This window comes from Sapajus apella, unplaced genomic scaffold (genome assembly GCF_009761245.1).
Source record: "Sapajus apella isolate SASKATOON/1434 unplaced genomic scaffold, GSC_monkey_1.0 scaffold40, whole genome shotgun sequence".
NCBI lineage: Eukaryota > Metazoa > Chordata > Mammalia > Primates > Cebidae > Sapajus > Sapajus apella.
Genome location: NW_022436980.1, coordinates 6,572,789 through 6,590,912, shown reverse-complemented (window position 1 = coordinate 6,590,912; position 18,124 = coordinate 6,572,789). Strand labels below are relative to the sequence as shown.

At 38.6% G+C, this 18,124-nt stretch overlaps 1 protein-coding gene across 4 annotated transcripts in view; it reads right to left on the bottom strand.

The window, feature by feature from the left end:
* Positions 1 to 18,124, bottom strand: part of ZBTB20 (zinc finger and BTB domain containing 20) — a 796,445-nt gene that overhangs the window by 155,607 nt on the left and 622,714 nt on the right. For all 4 annotated transcript variants that reach the window (XM_032299329.1, XM_032299328.1, XM_032299331.1 and 1 more), the window contains one exon: positions 15,186 to 15,225. The gene's annotated coding sequence lies outside the window, so the exon portion shown is untranslated. The remainder of the gene's footprint in view (positions 1 to 15,185; positions 15,226 to 18,124) is intronic.

Below are 18,124 nucleotides of genomic sequence, written 5' to 3'. Positions count from 1 at the left end.
TTTTCTCCCATTCTGTAGTTTGCCTGTTCACTCTGATGATAGTTCCTTTTGCTGTGCAGAAGCTCTTCAGTTTAATTATATCCCATTTGTCTATTTTGGCTTTTGTTGCCATTGCTTTTGGTGTTTTAGCCATGAAGTCTTTGCCCATGCCTATGTCCCGAATGGTATTGCCTAGGTTTTCTTGTAGGGTTTTTATGGTTTTAGATCTTACATTTAAATCTTTAATCCATCTTGAGTTAACAGCATGTTCTCACTCGTAAGTGGGGGTTGAACAATGAGAACACATGGACACAGGGAGTGGAACATCACACAGGGGACTGTTGTTGGGTGGGGGCTAGGGGAGGTATAGCATTAGGAGAAATACCTAAGGTAGAAGATGGGGTGATGGATGCAGACAACCAACATGGTACGTGTATACCTATGTAACAAACCTACATGTTCTGCACATGTATTCCAGAACTTAAAGTACAAAAAAAGGTGTGAAGGAGTTGTCTCTCTCCCTTTTTCTCTTCCACATTCTGCCATATGAAGATACAGAAAGAGGTGTCATCTTGGAAGCAGAGAGGCCTTCAGCAGACATCAAATTTGCAAGTGCCTCAATCCTGAATTTCCCAGTCTCCGTAACTATGAAAAATAAGTTTTTGTTGTTTTTAAATTACCCAGTCTCAGTCTCAGGTATTTTGTTGTAGCAGCATAAATGGACTAAGACATTAGGTACAAGCATTTATTTGACATTTAAATGTAATCCCTCATTTTCTAAGAAGGAATTAGCAAGAATCCAACATCAAAATGTCTCAAAAGGAATATTTCAAAGTGTTTTAGCTCTAGTTGTTTGCTGATTAAATTAAAAACATCTGCAAATGATGGTGGTCAATAAGTGTGTGTGTGTGTCTGTGTGTGTGTGCATGCGTGTACGTGCATGCATGTGTGTGTGTGTGAATTCCTGCCCTAAGATTCAGATCTTTAAAACTGTTTTCTGGAATGCTGTCCTACACGTCTAAAACTTTTTTTTCCTAAATGTATCAGAGGTTTGGGATGGAGTGGCAAACACACAGGTTGCTAGGAGGTGGCTTGCCACTGTACCTATTCTAGATGAGTAATGTTAATGACTGGTGGTAATATAATGATGAAGAAACTGGTTCTTTTTAAGTACATAGATAGTGTACAGACATCCTGTCAAAAGATTTAGTGCATGCTTATTGAGGAAGCTAAAGAGTGTTAGGATTCTTCCTAATCCTAACGAAAGGTACTGTAAAACTGGTAGAGGACTATATGAAAGCTATTGGTGAAGAACCAATGTAGTGAAGATTATTCAAGCATAGTGGTGATGGAAAAAGCATAGAAAAAAATCCCAGAAAATTATTTTGACTGAAGACTTTTCATTACTTTTCTTAAGTGTCCTTGAGTAGCTTATAAGTACTAGACTGAAGGCTACTATTAAAAGATTTAGATGTACCTCTCACTCATGTTCTTTCATGAGACATATGGTTCTCTCACCCAAAGTACAGGTTAATTTTAAATTAGAGGTGAGAATTATTCTCTATGTATCAAAAAGTAGAAATTTATGAGGGATTAAAGGTGGAATCCATTTTAGCCAATCAAAGTGTGAGAGGTAAAGTGACTTGACTTGTTTAGATAAATATCTGGAAATGATTCTTTGGAGAAAGGGCAAGGTGGGTATGCCTGATCTATCTTCAATATCCACACATTAGAAGAAAGGAGGAATAATACAGGGACTACAGAAAGAGACTACGTAAAAGAACCTGATTAAAGAAAAAAAACCCTTAATTTTATCATTGCAAAGACTTCTTGTACAAGATGCCTCTGCAAGTGTCCTAGTAGAATGGCTCCTTAAATAAGTGGGATGTGTGTGTGTGTGTGTGTGTGGAAGATATACACCATATATACATAGACATACATATATTATATATATGTACATGTATATATAACATTTTAAATCCCCCCTGAACCCCAGCTTCTGAGTATAAACTATATTACAGAAGCTTGTGGATAATATGTGAAGTTTTCTAGGAGCATCATTAAGAAAGTGAGACATTTGGCACTCTGAGCCCTAGGTACACTGAGTCAATGGCATGGTCTCCAAGGGCACTGCTGGCAGCACTAAGGCCTGGCTCATAACCATATGTGCTCACCTCAAGAGGTGCTTTACTGATCAGGTAAAGAATAAGCTGTTTCCTATGCCTGGTTCCAACCATTCTCCTTAGCTTGCAGTTAGCCTGAAGGGACTTCTTAGACCCTTTAACATGTTTGCCTCTCTTTTGCTTCCTTTCTGGACACTGCCTAAGGATTTAAGACACACGTGACTTTCATGTCCATGATTTTCTGCCAAAGAGGGGGAAAATGCCCCAGAGCATGTCATCCCTTACCATCTGCAAATGAACTTCTGTGCTCAAGAAATGCTCCAATTACCACCCAGAACAGCTATGTACAACTCCTGACCCTTGGGAGGACTCGAGAAACTCACTCCCAGAACCCAGATACTCCCTGTCCCAGAACACAGGGAAGATGCCCTGTCACAGTTTGCACTGCAGAGGCTGAGGGATGCTGTCAGTGTGGCATTTCCAATTCTCTAGCATCTTTCACTTTCCCTGAAGTTGCTGAAAAATACTCCACTTCATTAAGTATTAGTAATACACATGGGAATCAGAGAGAGGGGAAGAATGGAGGACGGTGACGATGTGGCCTCTAGCACTTTATTTATGAGAACATCCAGAAATCTCTACATCTGGTAGAAGAATAGTGTCAATCCTGCCCAGGAGACATGGATCAGGCAATGTTGCCAGTATGTATTTTTCCCTTCCCAATAATTTACTGATTCTGGAGTCTGATGGCAGAGTGCTGCTGATGATAATTTTTGCATTCATGTGAGTGAGCCTGGCCCTTTGAGGATGTGATGCCAAATAAACATAAATGTATGTAACCAGGTGAATATTTACCACACCCACCCAGCCCAGAAATTTCATAGGTCTCTGATGGTGTTTTGCTTCCCCACTCCCCCCAAGGGCAGTGAGGGTAGGTGTTGCCATCAGAGCATAAGAAGCAGAGCCTAAGGTGGCCTTGGAGGACTTTAGGGATCACTGCCTTTGCAGTAAAGAATGAGACGAAGCAACCAAACTTGTTAGACTGCTCATTTGTTGTTTCCAAATTTTTACTGTTATTCATCCTTTCATCATTGATTTATAGCTATTCTTAAAATATTAGGAATATATCACAAATACGTTTCCTAGTTTAAAAAACTATTTTCTACCATAGCAATTATACACACACACATACACACACACACACACACACACACACACACACACACACACATGTTTTCAGGCTTTGGTTTCATGAGTGAAAAATGTATCTCACACCTCCAGTATGAAAATATTCATGTATATAGCAAAAATTACCATTGAAAATTATAGAATTAGTGAGGATGCAGAGAAATGGCAGTCTCTTTTTTGGGTGGTGAAGATATTAACCGATACTAGAGGACAGTTTGGTAATATATACATTTTACTTTGGCAGTTCCACTATAATTAATTGATCCTAAGGAAATAGTTATGTAAGTGTACTTTAAAACATGTGTACACGTGTATGTGCATATAGTTAGGGTAGCATAGTTTAGTAAGAAGAAAGTTCCAAATTCCCAACTGTCCATCAGTAAGTGATTGAGTCAATAAATTATCTATATACTGAAGCACAATGTTGCTGTCAAAAGATAATGTAGCTCTATATTTATTAACATGGTAAATGCCTATTACAATGTTAAGTGAAAAGAGTTGAATACAAAACAGCAAGTAACTTGTCCTTTCAGTTTGGAAGAAGAAAGACAAAGAGAAAGAAAAAGGGACTGATAAACAGGACTGTATGGAAATATAATATTTCCTAAGTTATTAATAATGATTATTTCTGGGCTGTGAGATCTTAAAGGAATTTAACCTTACTTTTTATAAATACTATCAATGCAACAAATTCAAACAAAACTAAATGTATACTCTTTAGAACTGAAAATTAGAACTTTTACTTTTGGGGGAAAAAGAGCTTCCCTAAAAGCTTCAATAAATACTTAAAAATTCCAATATGATTTTTTATAGTCATTAGCGATCACTAACTAGCACTATTAATAGGGTGATATCACTGTCTGCCTCAAATTTCCTCCAAGTTTTGACAATTTGAGATGTACATCATAGTTCTAAAGAATTTTAAAATATAAAATTTCAAATAGTGAATATAATCCAAATATTTATATCCGGGGCATAGCTAGGTAAATTCTGAGAGGTTTTATGTGATAGGGTATCATTCAGATGTTATAGTGATATTTATAAAGAGTTTATAATTATATCAGGAAGTTATTATATAATATTGAGTTAAAAATGGGATACAATTGTATACATGCAATGTATGCTCAGTTATGTTAAAATCTAGAGAAGAGACTAGAAGGAGATGTAAAAAATTGTTAATAATAGTTGTTTCTGTGTAGTGGAATTATAGATATTTTCCCTTACTCTATACTTTCTTAATATTTCACAATAAGTGTGCATTATAGAATCATGAAAAAAGTAAATATTTTAAAAATAGCTGTTTTGCTCAACAGCTGCCAAATTTTATCCCAGATGTATCTGCAATTTAGCTTTTAGTCAAATGGCCCTAATATCACTTCCTAAAGGGGATCTCACAGAATGGAATGTGCCCAAACAAAGATAAGCCATCATGGCCACCACCTCTTTCTAAGATATCATTTTATAATGCTTAAAATAAATCTGAGTGAATATTCCTTTTCTATTGGAAGTTAGGAACTTCCCCTCCTTCAGACCCTCTTCAAATCTTCTCTTGCATTGTCAGCACCTGGAATTCACAGTTAATCTATAGTACCCTGATACGTTTTTAGGTCTGGAAGCTGTTTTTGGAGGCTGATAGTGTAGATCACCATTAGGCATGAAGGATTATTTATTCATGTTAAATGGGATTTCCCTTGAATAACAAACAAGGATGAGCTGCTACATAAGATCTTCTGTAGTTAATATGCTTTCTTCCCGTTTTATTATTTTTTTTGAGACAGAGTCTCGCACTGTCTCCCAGGCTGGTGTGCAGTGGCATGATCTTGGCTCACTGCAACTTCTGCCTCCCAGGTTCAAGCGATTCTCCTGCCTCAGCCTCCCAAGTAGCTAGGATTACAGGCGACTGCCACCACACCCAGCTAACTTTTTGTATTTTTAGTAGAGACAGGGTTTCATTATGTTGGTTAGGCTGGTCTTGAACTCCTGACTTCGTAATCTGCCCACTCGGCCTCCCAAAGTGCTGGTATTACAGGCATGAGCTACTGCACTAGGCCCACTTTCTCCCCCTTCTTTCCATCCCTCCCTTCTGTCTTCCCTTGTTCCCTCTCTCACCTATCTACACTTCCTGTCTCCCTCCCTCTTAAATAAACAGCTTTTCTGTAGAGTTAGATGTCAGCTCTTAACATTTAGAGACAATTCACACTATACCAATACCACACTTTAAGTAGATGATCTAATTGTTTCTAAATGATCGTATTTTAGCAAAATGATAATGGGTGAAATCAGAGTTGTCTCTCATACATGTATGATGCATATTAGAGGCTTGGCAATAAGGCTTGGATATTTTTTTAGAAAGTAAAAAACAGAACAAAACAAAAACAAAACACAAAAACTGCGTATTGTGAGGACAGGGCAGAGGAAAAAAAGGCATAAGAAAAAAAAGGACAGGCATTAAGAAAAAAAAGCAATGATGTAGGTCTCTTGGTCTTTGCAAAGGTTATTCAATTGCCTGCTCCTGGTGTTTTGGACCAGATGTCAGCCTACAAACCACCCTAGGCTGTGAGCTAGTTGAAGGCATAGATGGTTTCTTACACACCTCTGTATTTTCTGTACCAAACGCAATGCCTGATACAATGTACTCAACAGATGCTTGGAGAATTTAACTAAGTCCTTTCATTGCCCTTCCTTACTGGTCTCAGCTAGAACCAAAACAAGAAGCTAAACGCCTAATGCCTTTTCACAAATGCTAGGTGAAACAGTATCCTAATTCGAATTCATTTCCTCTGATTTTGCACCTTGGTTCCCAAACTGCTGGAGAAAATCTCGTGACAGGGCAGACAGGTATCAACATCAACCCGCCAGGCTCATCTGCACCTTCCACACTGCCAAGGAGAGTCCGACTGTATATCTCTGGTCAACTTGCTGTCCCATATGTCTCAAGAATGATTTCAAATCTCTACCTTCTTTAAATCTCCTCCCCACTTAGCAGGATCTTGGTCCTTAGTGGCCATCATTTGGGAAACCTCTTAACCTTTCAGTACCAAGTCTACACATGGGCTCCTTTCCTTTACTCCTCCTTTTTTACAATAATAGAAGAGGTGTCCCTCCTTCCATCTCTCCTCTTATACTCAGGATTCCATCTCTCTAGCCTTATCAGTCATCTTACACTACCAGTCATCTTATGCTCTTCTTTCTCCTGCACACTGGATCTCTCCTCTCTACCATATTCTTCCCATGAAAATACAAAAATACTAGTGTTTCCATGTTTTTCAAACCTTCTTTTGACTTCACTTGCCCCCTCAAGATATTATACTAGCTCATTTTCCTTTCCTCAGCACAACTTCTGAGTTGCCCACATTTGCTATTTCTTCACTTCTCCCTCTCACCTCATCCCATTGTAAACAAGCTACTGTTTTGACTACTTCAAAAAAACAGCTTTTGTTGAGGTCAACTATAAGCTCAAAATTAATATATGCAATATATATTTGTTAGTCTTTAACTTACTTGATTGCTCAGTAACATTTCACATCACCGACTACTACCTTTGATGCACTCTCTTGGCTTCTGTGCCTGTGTTTTCTGATTTTCCTGCCACCTTCTTAGTGGCTCCTTCTGAGGGGGTTTTATGGCCTCATTTTTTTCTACCAGTGGATCAAATAGTAAGAGCTCTTCAAGTCTCAGTTTAGGCCTTCTTCCCAATCTAACCCTGTCCCTAGGCAACGCTGTTCATGCCAACAGATTCATTTACCACTATATGTTGATTACCCCTAATTAATATATCTCCAGCCTTCATGTTACTTCTGAATTCCAGTTTTATGTATATAAACACCTGTACAATTTACTGACTATCTATCCATCAAAAGCACCTCACACTCAACATCTCAAAAACAGAGCTTACAAACTTCCCTCCACTCCACCTCTTCTTTGATGTTTCATGTAACTGCGAATGGCATTGTCCTCCACATAGTTTGATAAGCCCCAAACCAGGAGTCATTGTTGCCACTTTTCTCCTTTATCTCACATAACCAACCATGAAAAAATCCAGGAATATTTTACTTCTGAATTATCTCTTAGTTCCATCTGTCTTCCCCTATTTCTACTGTCACTACCATAGTCTACTTCTTGTGTGGTCTACTGGAATAACTCCCAAACTGGTTCCTTCATATCCATTTTTGATTCTTCCAAGTTATTTACCAAAGTTAATCTACCTTGATATATATTTTAAAATTTTTAATTTCAAGATAATTTTAGATTAACATGCAGTTGTAAGAGATAATACAGAGAGATCTGTTATTCTTTTTATCCAGTTTTGTCCAGTGGTAACATCTTATATAACTATAGTACAATATTACAATCAGGAAGTTAACATTGGTGCAATCCATCTACCTTACTCAGGTTTCACCAGTTTTATATGCACATGAGTATGTGTGTGTATATTTAGTCCTGTGTAATTTTATTCCATGCACACACTCATGAATACTACCACAGTCAAGCTACAGGGAGGTTCCATCACAAAAAATCCCCTGCATTACCCTTTTATAGCAACACTCACCTCCATTTCTACCCCAACTCCCTAACTCTGTCAGCCACAAGTATGTTCTCTATCCTTATATATTTTTTCATTTCAAGAGTGCTATATAAATAGAATCACAACAGTACATAATCTTGAGATTAGCTTTTTCACTCAATGTAATACCCTTGTGATTAAAAGTAGTCATTGTGTGTATCAATAATTTATTCTGTTTAGTGCTGAGAGGTATTCCATGGTATGGAACAGTTTGCTTAACCACTGACCCGCTCAAGATAATTTCGTGTTTTTTTGTTTTTTTTTTTCCACTTTTGGGCTATTACAAACAAAGCTGCTATGAACATTGGTGTAACATAACATACAATTGTTGTATGGTTATATTTCCATCTCTCTGGGATAAATGCCCCAAAGTTTACCTTTTAAAAACAACACTGATCATGCTACACTCCTTCTTAAGTTTGATTTTCTATTGTCCTTAGGATAAACACAAAAATCCTTAACATGGCCTACCCAGGACCTGGCATCATCAGGCCCTACGTATTTCTTCAACCTCAACCTGGGCTGCTAGTCACCGCTTTCTCTCTATGCAGCTAACTTTGGGGCTTTCATCCACACTTTTCCCTCTGCCTGGAATCATCTTCCACCATCTATCATTACATTTTGTTTTTAACCTTCAGGTGTAATCTCAAATGTCACTTTCAGAGAAGCTTCTCCTGGATTTCCAGACTCAGTTAAATCCTCTTCTTATATTTGCTCTTGGAGTGCATGGTACTTTTAATATGTAGTGGCAAGCACCATTTATAATTACAAGTTATGTTTTCAGACCATTTGCTTAGTATCTGTCTTACATTCCCCAGATTATAAGCTCCAGAAGGAGAGAGACTATGTTGGTATTCCTCACCATTATACATACCTTCAGCATTTAGTAGACACTCAATTTTGTGTCTAGTAAAATTTGGCTGAGGCTTTTAAGACACAGTCCTGGAGTCAAATTCTATCTCTATCATTTATTAGGTGTTCTTATAAAATAACTCAAATGCTAAATCTCAGTTTTCAGATTTGCATAATTAGGATTATAATAGTATCTACGTCATAGAGTAGTTCTGAAGGTTAAATCAGATAGCCATTAAAAGTATTTCGTCCAGTATCTAAAGCAAGGCAAGCACTCAATAGTTACTTCTTATTGCTATTATTAGTTGAGCAAGAAACTAGAGTTTTTGTATTTTTCTCCCTAATTAGGCTTTAATCCATTATCTTCATTTCTTGCCTATTTTCCCTGGTTCTGATTCTTGTAACTTTGAAACACTGAAAAGGCGCTCTTAGTTTAGATCTTGGATTACCCGTAGGACTACTGGTTCCTACCCAGGTATATGCCCTCAGACAGATGAGAGCCTTGTTTAGCCTCTTGGCTCTGCTTCCCATTTTCATCTCACTCAGTACTTCCCCTCTTGTTTTCCAGTCTGTGGATGTCAGTTTTGGTAAGAATGCCTCTTCCCTACTCCTAGTTTCCAGATGTTTTCTAAACACTGCTTTCCTCTTGCCTCACTACTTATACTTCCCCATGGAGGCAAAGTATCCCATTGGTGGGACAGCCCTTGGCCTATATTTCTCAATTAGGTGGAACTGATCGATCCAAATTTGTAGGCACAGGAGTTTAGCCTCTTTGTCCTTCCTTTTCTACTCTCACCCGCAGAAGATAGTGGCCTCGAAAAGCGCTGCTTGTGTTGCTCATATGCAGATCTGCATTTTCCGGTGAGAGGGCTTTTGCAAGGTTTGATTGAAGGGAAGAGAGGCAGCAAACCCATTTCCCCTTTACACTAAGCTATGCTCTTCAACCAACCTTTATAAACATTTTGGTTCCCTAGCTATCATTTCTTTTGTCTTATTTTTCAATAGGTTTAGAATTCGAGTGGGGAAGAGTGATGCTATTTATGGGCCCCCTCAAAGATTCCAACACTTTGGTATATGATTTTGCTTGGAATATGATTCTTTTTCTCTTCATCTTTTTTACATTTTAGCCAGTTTTCAAGACTCAGCTGAATCAATTTTACATGAAACTTTCTAGCCTGCAAGCCTCTCTTTCATGAATGAAACCCTATAGTACTTCCTGTACTATATCATTTTATTTTTTTTTGGAATTTAGTCATTTATTATCTTATGTGCATACACAACATTCAACAATATAACTGTTTTTCCTAACTCAATTTTAAATTCCTTAAGAGCAAGAAAGAGTCATGTATTTATGCTATATTTATGCTTTAACTCTCCAATAAACATGATTCTTTGTACATAGTAAGTGTTTAATAACACCTTACAGGATGAATGTGGGTGAGGGTGGCCTACTGACCAGGCTTTGATTTGAAGGCCCAAGGTAAAATGGAAATGACTTAGTAGCTGGATGGTTCCTGAAGAAGTTGTGCAGTGGTCAAAGAAAGAAAAGGTTACTACTATGGGTATGTTGCTGAGATGTGTATCAGTGCAAGTCTCTGTATACACACACACACACACACACACTCTCTCTCTCTCTCTCTCTCTCTGTCTCTGTTACATATATATGTAAGTAAGCTTAATTCTGTCTTGTGCTGTGTTGTCACCTTAGTAACATTTTACTTTATTTCTCTTATTAAAAATACCTGGAACTCACAGTCTAATAAGTAGAAAGGCTAAGAGAAATGCAACCAGAGGGAGGTAATATTCCTGGCTAAGGTAGATTGGTGCTCAGAGTGTTTTGATTCTCTGAATGAGTCAAAAGAATGAAAAAAAGTAGCCACTCCTATCATTAGGAAAAGAAATGAGGAGGAAGGGTCCTGAAGATGGTGTCTGAGCAATGAAAGACAGTGAATATTTTAAAGATCACAAAATTTAATTTATTCAACCTAAATGCATAAAAGTACAGGTGGGGACATTATTTATGCAGGTATATGCAAATCACTTTATAAAATAGGCAAAGCCCTTCTGCTTTTTATAAGTTGCCAAGGTGGTTCCTGATATTTTAAAAGCTATCCACCTTTAATGTAATTTCCTAAGAGTTGGAATCCCTCTGTTGAAATCACAGTCATTGTCAGAGCAATTTTTTTTTTTTCCTATCTTCTGGGACATTTACAAGGATCTTATAACCATCACAAAAAGAGTGGTTTCCACAGAGATGTGACTGGAAAAATCCCTTGGAAATTGCTGAGGAGCAAGTCACAGTGTTCAAAGCAGAGAACATAGGCTTTGAAAACATGAACCCATCTGACCTCTTGAATTTAGTACAGTGAATTCCTGAGCTCTGAAACATGGGGCCCGGCTGTGCATGCCATATTGGTGCTATAAGACTGGCAGTAGGTTGGCTGTGGCATGGTCTATTTCAAACTCCTTCACAGTGCCCAGTGTTGCATGTTCCCAGATGACATTTGGTTGGCAGAAGCTGGGCTTCCAAAGCTGGCAGCCTGGAATGCAGCCCACTGTGTTTTGACAAACACATAATTGACCATCTGATCACCAGCCTACGTTCTGCACTCAGGTCACTGGGGGACCTGGGCTTTCAATAGGTCCCTACTCCTCATCTTGTTCATCTTTCCAAACCTTTCTCCAGAAAGCAATATAGAGAAGACTTAAACACACCCACGCATATCCTCCCATTTGCAAAAGAGAACATAGTACATGAAACATAAGCTGTTGAAAATTTCCTTTAAATTGTCCTGGCAGCCCAAAGTGAACAAGAGAAAAGCACACTTATGGTGAACTCTAATTCAGAGAGAAGGAATGAATACACTGAATTGTTTCAACACCCGGCTGTGCATAAGTTGCAATTCAGTTCAATGGTTTGGAAATTTTGCTTAGAAAAAGGGAGCAATGAGAAAATGATAGGAAATTGGGGCATTGATTGACTTTAGGGGGGCATTATTTAGAAACCGTTTCATTTTCAGGTGAAAGAAGAGAAAAGCAGGACACTGAGAATGTCTTCTGCTTATCTGCCTGCTCCTTCCCCACACTCACTATGGACAGTAGGAGACCCTTGAGCCTGGTAACCAGGGGGCAGTAGCTCAAAGTGAGGTCATATTCAAATTGAGGTCTTTGCTGAAGATTCCATAAGGATGCATTTTGGTCTGAAATTTTACTTCACACAATGTATCAGCCTTTCTCCTAGAAGGTAAAGGTTATGTAATAGGCCAAGATATGCTGGAATTATGCAAAGATTAATGTCTATTTCAACACTATCAAATAGCCTCTTTCTTCCATTCTATCCCTACTGCACAACTCAGGCCTATGGCTTTTACCTTTGACCTGGTCTCCCTATTTTGAGCCAACCTCTCCACTTTCACCAGAGTGCTCTTTCTAAAACATACATCTGCTTACAATTCTTCAAAGCCTCCTTGAGTCTGCAGGATCAAGTCCAAACTCTTTTGCATGGCATACATGGCCCTCTGTATGGCAGGCAAGGTCCCTTGCCTGCTTTCTAGTCCAATCTCAACCACCATGTTTCAGTCACACCGAACTATGCACTCCTCTGGATCTCGTTGCTACTTAATGCCTCCTGATTTTGTAAATGTCTTACATTTTTTTCTTGATTATGATCGCCTTCTCTCTCTACTTTCTCATATCTAACTGGTAAACTGCAGTTTACTCTTCTGACTTTAAGACCCAGACTGGGCACCTTTCCACATGCAAGTAGACACTCTTTCTTTATTCCTCTTACTATGTTGTATACACCTGCATTTCAGTGCCTACCATGTTATAGTCTTTATTCACTCATTTATGTCCCCTATGAGAATGTGAGATTTCTAACAAAAGAAAGCATTTTTTATTTATCTTGGAGTCTCCAGAACCAAGCATAGTGACTAGCTTTCCATAAATGTTTGTTGAATGAAAACTAAATAAAGAGCTGTGTATGATAATTAATCAAAACGAAGCCAAGTGGTAGTGTTAACTTTTATAAGCATAGTAGGAGCCCATTAGCAATCTAATGAAGGCAGAAGATCCCAGCAGTAAGGCACTTTCTGATGGGTATGGCAGGAACTGGTGACTGGCTGGGGTGACAGTAAGAGTGAGGGATGAATTCTGTGATGGAGGAATGTCTTTTTTAACAAAGAATGCCACTAAGGCTGCAAATTAACATCCTTTTCAAGACTTAATATTCAATACTGAAAGATATTGCCCTGAGAATAAATCTGAATCTGAATTGTAGAGAGACCTAACTTATAAGAACCAGGTTTCCCAAATAAGGTAAGTCTGTGCTACCTGCTTTAAGGCAGCATGGCAGGTTATGGAGTGTTCCTCTTTGTTTCTGCTAAACAGTAATGTAATGGAAAATTCTGGGGGCAATATCTGGGAGCTATTCGGTTCCCATTGAAATCCAGGTCAAATGCAGATTGTGACACTGGACTAAATGCACTGCTAAGAAGAGAAGGTCGAACAAGCAGAATTCTGTACCTGTTTAGAGGAGGCCACTGAAGAGGCACTTGGAGTCGAAGCACTGGGGAGATAATGTTCTGATCTGTTCTCAAAGGACATTTCTTTTCCTTTTGCTGGGCCTCTGGGGCACCACCCTGGAGGCATCAACTGTGTCTATGGTGTACTTGAACACAGTAGGGCTGTCATAAGCCTCGTCACCCTGCTTATATGAGGGCAGCTTCAAGATTTGGAACAAGACAAGCAAACATGAAGCCTGGTCCAGGGACAGGACAAGGTCATGGGTATATGAATGAATTATCAGCTCATTATAGGTCATTCCCCCAGCCTTACGTGTGGTTAAAAAAATAGAATATCTCTAGAAGTTATGCGACTGATGGTTGATGTAGCATAGAATCAGATTTACATTTTCCTCTGAGCCAGAGACAGCCTTTCAACTACACGTTTTATCTCCAAAGTCTCCCCCTTAATTCCTAATTGGTGACACAGGTCCCCTGTACTGCTTGTGTCTGGGGCTCGCCCTATAGCACTGACGTCACAATAGCTGAGCCGTGCGGGCAGGAGTGCACTGTGCTGACTCATCCCTGTGATGTGAGGATTAATGCCTTGTCTAACACAGAGCTATTATGTGAACTGTTTTTACACAAAAGAACTGTAACAAAAATGATTTGCCAGTCAGAGGACTAGAAATATGCAGTGCTAGGTAACTGAGGGGAGGGCTGTGCAGATATAAAGTGGTAACCATAAGCATGCATATTGACATCCTCCAAAGCATTAACAGACCCACTCTATCAACACTGAAATAGAGAATAACAAGACTTGTCAGGGGCAGGTAGGACCCACCCCTGTTGTATAAATGCATTACACACAGCACCAGTCTTTGGGGAGTTTAATCAATCTCCTTTCTCTGTCAAATAAACTGTCACGTTACACTTTAGCCTTAGCATCCTTTGGAGGATTCTGCCTCCCTAAATATATTTGCCACTATCTTCTAGGAATATTAGTGGAAGGCACACACAAACAAAATAGCCACGGGAATCTCCATTCCGTGCAAATGATTATAATACAGGAAATATCTTGGAGAGAAGCAAGATACAACGTTGTGAATAAGGGACAATGCTCACCAGAGAGTGAGAAGCAGCCAGAGGATGCCGATAATTATTTATCACATTAGGTGACTATCACTACCTGTAGGATCTCTTGGTTATTGTCTCTTATAAGTGATTTTGATTATTTGGGCTCACTAGCCTAGAATCTCTTACAAGCAGTTCAAAATAAAATTTATTTAAACTCATTCAGTGCAGATGGTTTGAACTTTAAATAATTAATGTTCTTTTTTTCATATAAAATTAAGTGGTTTTTTACCCCCCAAATGCCTTTCCACCTTTTCTAAAAAAGAGTGGTACTTTTATAAACCTTCTGGCACACGTGAATCTGGGATTTCTTTTTTTTCCCCTGTAGACTTCATAATTTTGCACAAAAGTTTAGCCTATTTACTTTACAGTCTTGTACTTCTTAGTAAAGGGATATTAGAAATTTTGTCAATAAATGGAAGCTCTGATCTGGAAGTTAAAATTAAAAACTATTGGACCTAGGGATGGGTACATAACTGAAGAATACATAATTGCCCAATGATTGACAGGGGAGCAAAGGCCCAACTGTTGCTGGTGTTTGGCTGAATAATGTAAGCTATACTTTAAAAGAGCAGTGACTTTTGCAAACAGCAGCTGCAGCCAAGTAAAGGGCAGCCTTTACAGAAGTACAGTGTCTGGGCTTCTGGTATTTTCTGCACCCTCATGGATATAGCAACTTAGTATTACCACCAACAGCATAGACTCCAAACACAAAAGGCACTAATACACACTACAGAAGCACTAGAAACCACAACAAAGTCAACTGGGAAATATGCCAATGAAGACCACAATTTCCTAAATCCAACACTTTTTTAAAAAAGTTAAGAAATCACTTTTACTTACGTAAAGAGAAAGGGCAGGTCACAGACTGATGGTCAAAGAACTGAAAAAGAAAAAATAAGGAATTAAAAACAAACCAAACGATATAGTGGGAAGAAAGAAAGTAAATCTAGGTAAAGATAGGACTGCTTATTCCTAAAGGAGCCTATTTTGTCACTTCTAGCCTCAAAATAAAGATCTGGCTTCATAAAAACTTTCTAAGGTGTGACTCCCTGCTATGATGACCAACACAGTACTTCCCAGCCCAAGACCTTTCTTTGTCTATTTCATTCTGATCTGTATCATATGGGATTGGGTAGAGTTATGCTACCATTTAATACAATAGCCACTAGCCACATTTGTCTATTTAAATTTAAATTATTTATCATTTAATAAAAAGGTAAACATTTAGTTCCTCAGCTTGCCAGCTGCATTTCAAGTGTTCAATACCCACATGTGCTGGTGACTGCCTTATTGAATAGCATAGGTATAATGTTTCTATTATTGTCAAAATTTCCATTGGGCAGCACTGACTAGAATAGGTAATAGCTTTACTATATAGTACATGACCAATTTTAGCTAATTTTGACAAAGATGAGTCAAACCCTGATAAACTTTGTCTCTTCTTAGGTATATTTAGTATGTTTAATGTTCAGAAGGTCCTCTGAAAAAACTCAATACATTCGTGTGTTGCTAAGAACTCAGTTAAGTTTGCCCTGGGCTTGCCTTCTAAAACTGCCTCTGCTCCTTCTCACCAGCCTAGAATGTCCCCTCTATGGTGGAAAATAATATGATGAAGTGATTTTAAACAAAGCTTCTGTCCCACCAAACACATCTCTAATGATGAAAATTTCAAATTTTGGGGGAGTTGACCCTAACAGTTTTCTTGTTCTGTGTTTAAAATCTGATATTTCACTCTTTAAATCACAAGCCACACTGGGTGCCGTGGCTCATGCCTGTAATCCCAGCACGTAGGGAGGTTGAGGCAGGTGGATCACTTGAGGTCAGGAGTTTGAGACCAGCCTGGCCAACATGATGAAACCATGTCTCTACTAAAACTACAAAAGCTGGGTGTGGTGGCAGGCACCTGTACTCCCAGCTACTCAGGAGGCTCAAGCAGGAGAATTCCTTGAACCCAGGAGGCGGAGGTTGCAGTGAACCCAGATCGTGCCACTGCACTCCAGCCTGTGTGATAAGAGCAAGACTGTATCAAAAATAAATAAATAAATAAAAATTACAAGCCAACAAAACTATTATAGGACTGGTCTGCCCATCATTGTGTGTGTGTGTGTGTGTGTGTGTGTGTGTGTGTGTGTGTGTGTGTTTGAGATGGACTCTCCCTCTGTCACCCAGGCTGGAGTTCAGTGGCACAATCTCGGCTCATTGCAACCTCCACTTTCTAGGTTTAAATGATTTTCCTGCTTCAGCCTCCCAGGTAGCTGGGACTACGAGTGCGCACCACCATGCCCAGCTAATTTTTGTATTTTAGTAGAAATGGGGTTTTGCCATATTGGCCAGGCTGGTCTCCAACTCCTGAACTCAGGTGATCCACCCGCCTTGGCCTGTCACGCCTGTTGGAATTACAGGCGTGAGCCACCATGCCCGGCCCCATCATTGTTCTGATAGCTTCTCTTAGAAGAATGAAACCGAAGTAGTAGGAGATCCATGAGAAATTAATAAACCAAACAAAGATACAGCAAAAACAAAGCAGGTCCTCCTACCTCGAGCTCACTAAAACGTGTATCAAGGATTTAATATAGGCTGACTGAATCTTGTGTCTTATTTTAATGACTTCACATAAGGCCTCCAGAAATATGCATAACAGACTTTACTAAAGGAGATCAAGTAGAAGGACCTGAATAAGTAACTTTGCACTGAAAAGGCTAAAGCAGAAACCCAGCACTTAAAGACATCTCCCTTCCTGGAAAGTTTTTGGGACAATTGCACTATTGTAGTGATTTCTTCAAAGAAATGATTTCCCTTCATGGTCAAGTGAAACCTCGCTCAAGTACATGCAGGTGGGAAGCATGGTGACAAGACAAGTGAAGCTGAAAATCTCCAGCCTGGATCATTATGCATGCTAATACAGAGAGGTTGGAGATCTCCAATGCTTTTCAAATTGTTTCGCAAAATTGATGAGTTTAATGAAAATTTTAAGCAAGATAATGAGATTATGTATGATTTATTGAAAGTACATACAAATTTGAAATATATATAAGAAAGACTGACTAGTCTTCAAAGACTTTAAAGCTCTAAGTTTGGCTTTATTCTTGTCTTCTCTACAAACTGGGATATTAGACTATGGCACTGGGGCATGTTTTCTTGCTGTTTTCCTCCCTCGCTCTCTCCCATCTTCCTTCCCTCCTTTCCTATCTTCCTTCCTTCCTTCCTTTCTTCCTTCCTTCCTTCCTTCCTCCCTTCCTCCCTCCTTCCTTCCCTTCTCTCTCTCTTTCTCTCTTTCCTTTCTTTTCCTCTTCCTTTTACAAACTTACTGTCTTTCTTAAGCTTTAGGGAGAAGAAGAAAATATTATTCACAATTTTCTATGAAATATGTTCAATGATTATTTTTCTGTTGCATGTTATAAACCCAATAATTCTCAAGAATATTATGCTCTTTTAAAACTATAATTAGTGTTTATGTTCTTATATCTAAGCTCTTTCTTTTCTAAATTTCAAGGAGCATTTATTCATAAAATTAGTCAAAATTAAATTTTCGATGTGATCAAAAGATATCAATATAAATTGTACCCAAATTGATTAATATATCCAAGGTCTGCAATGAAAAACTATCTTTCCTGGATGTCAAATGACACACAGGCTGGTTGTCAATGATAGGAATCCAAAATGGAGACAAAAATCACAGTGTGTATATTACAGTTTAAAACAAATTAAAGCCAAGTTAAACGGAAGTTTTTTTTGGATATAATTATTGTACTTATATGTAAATAAAAATGATATTGATC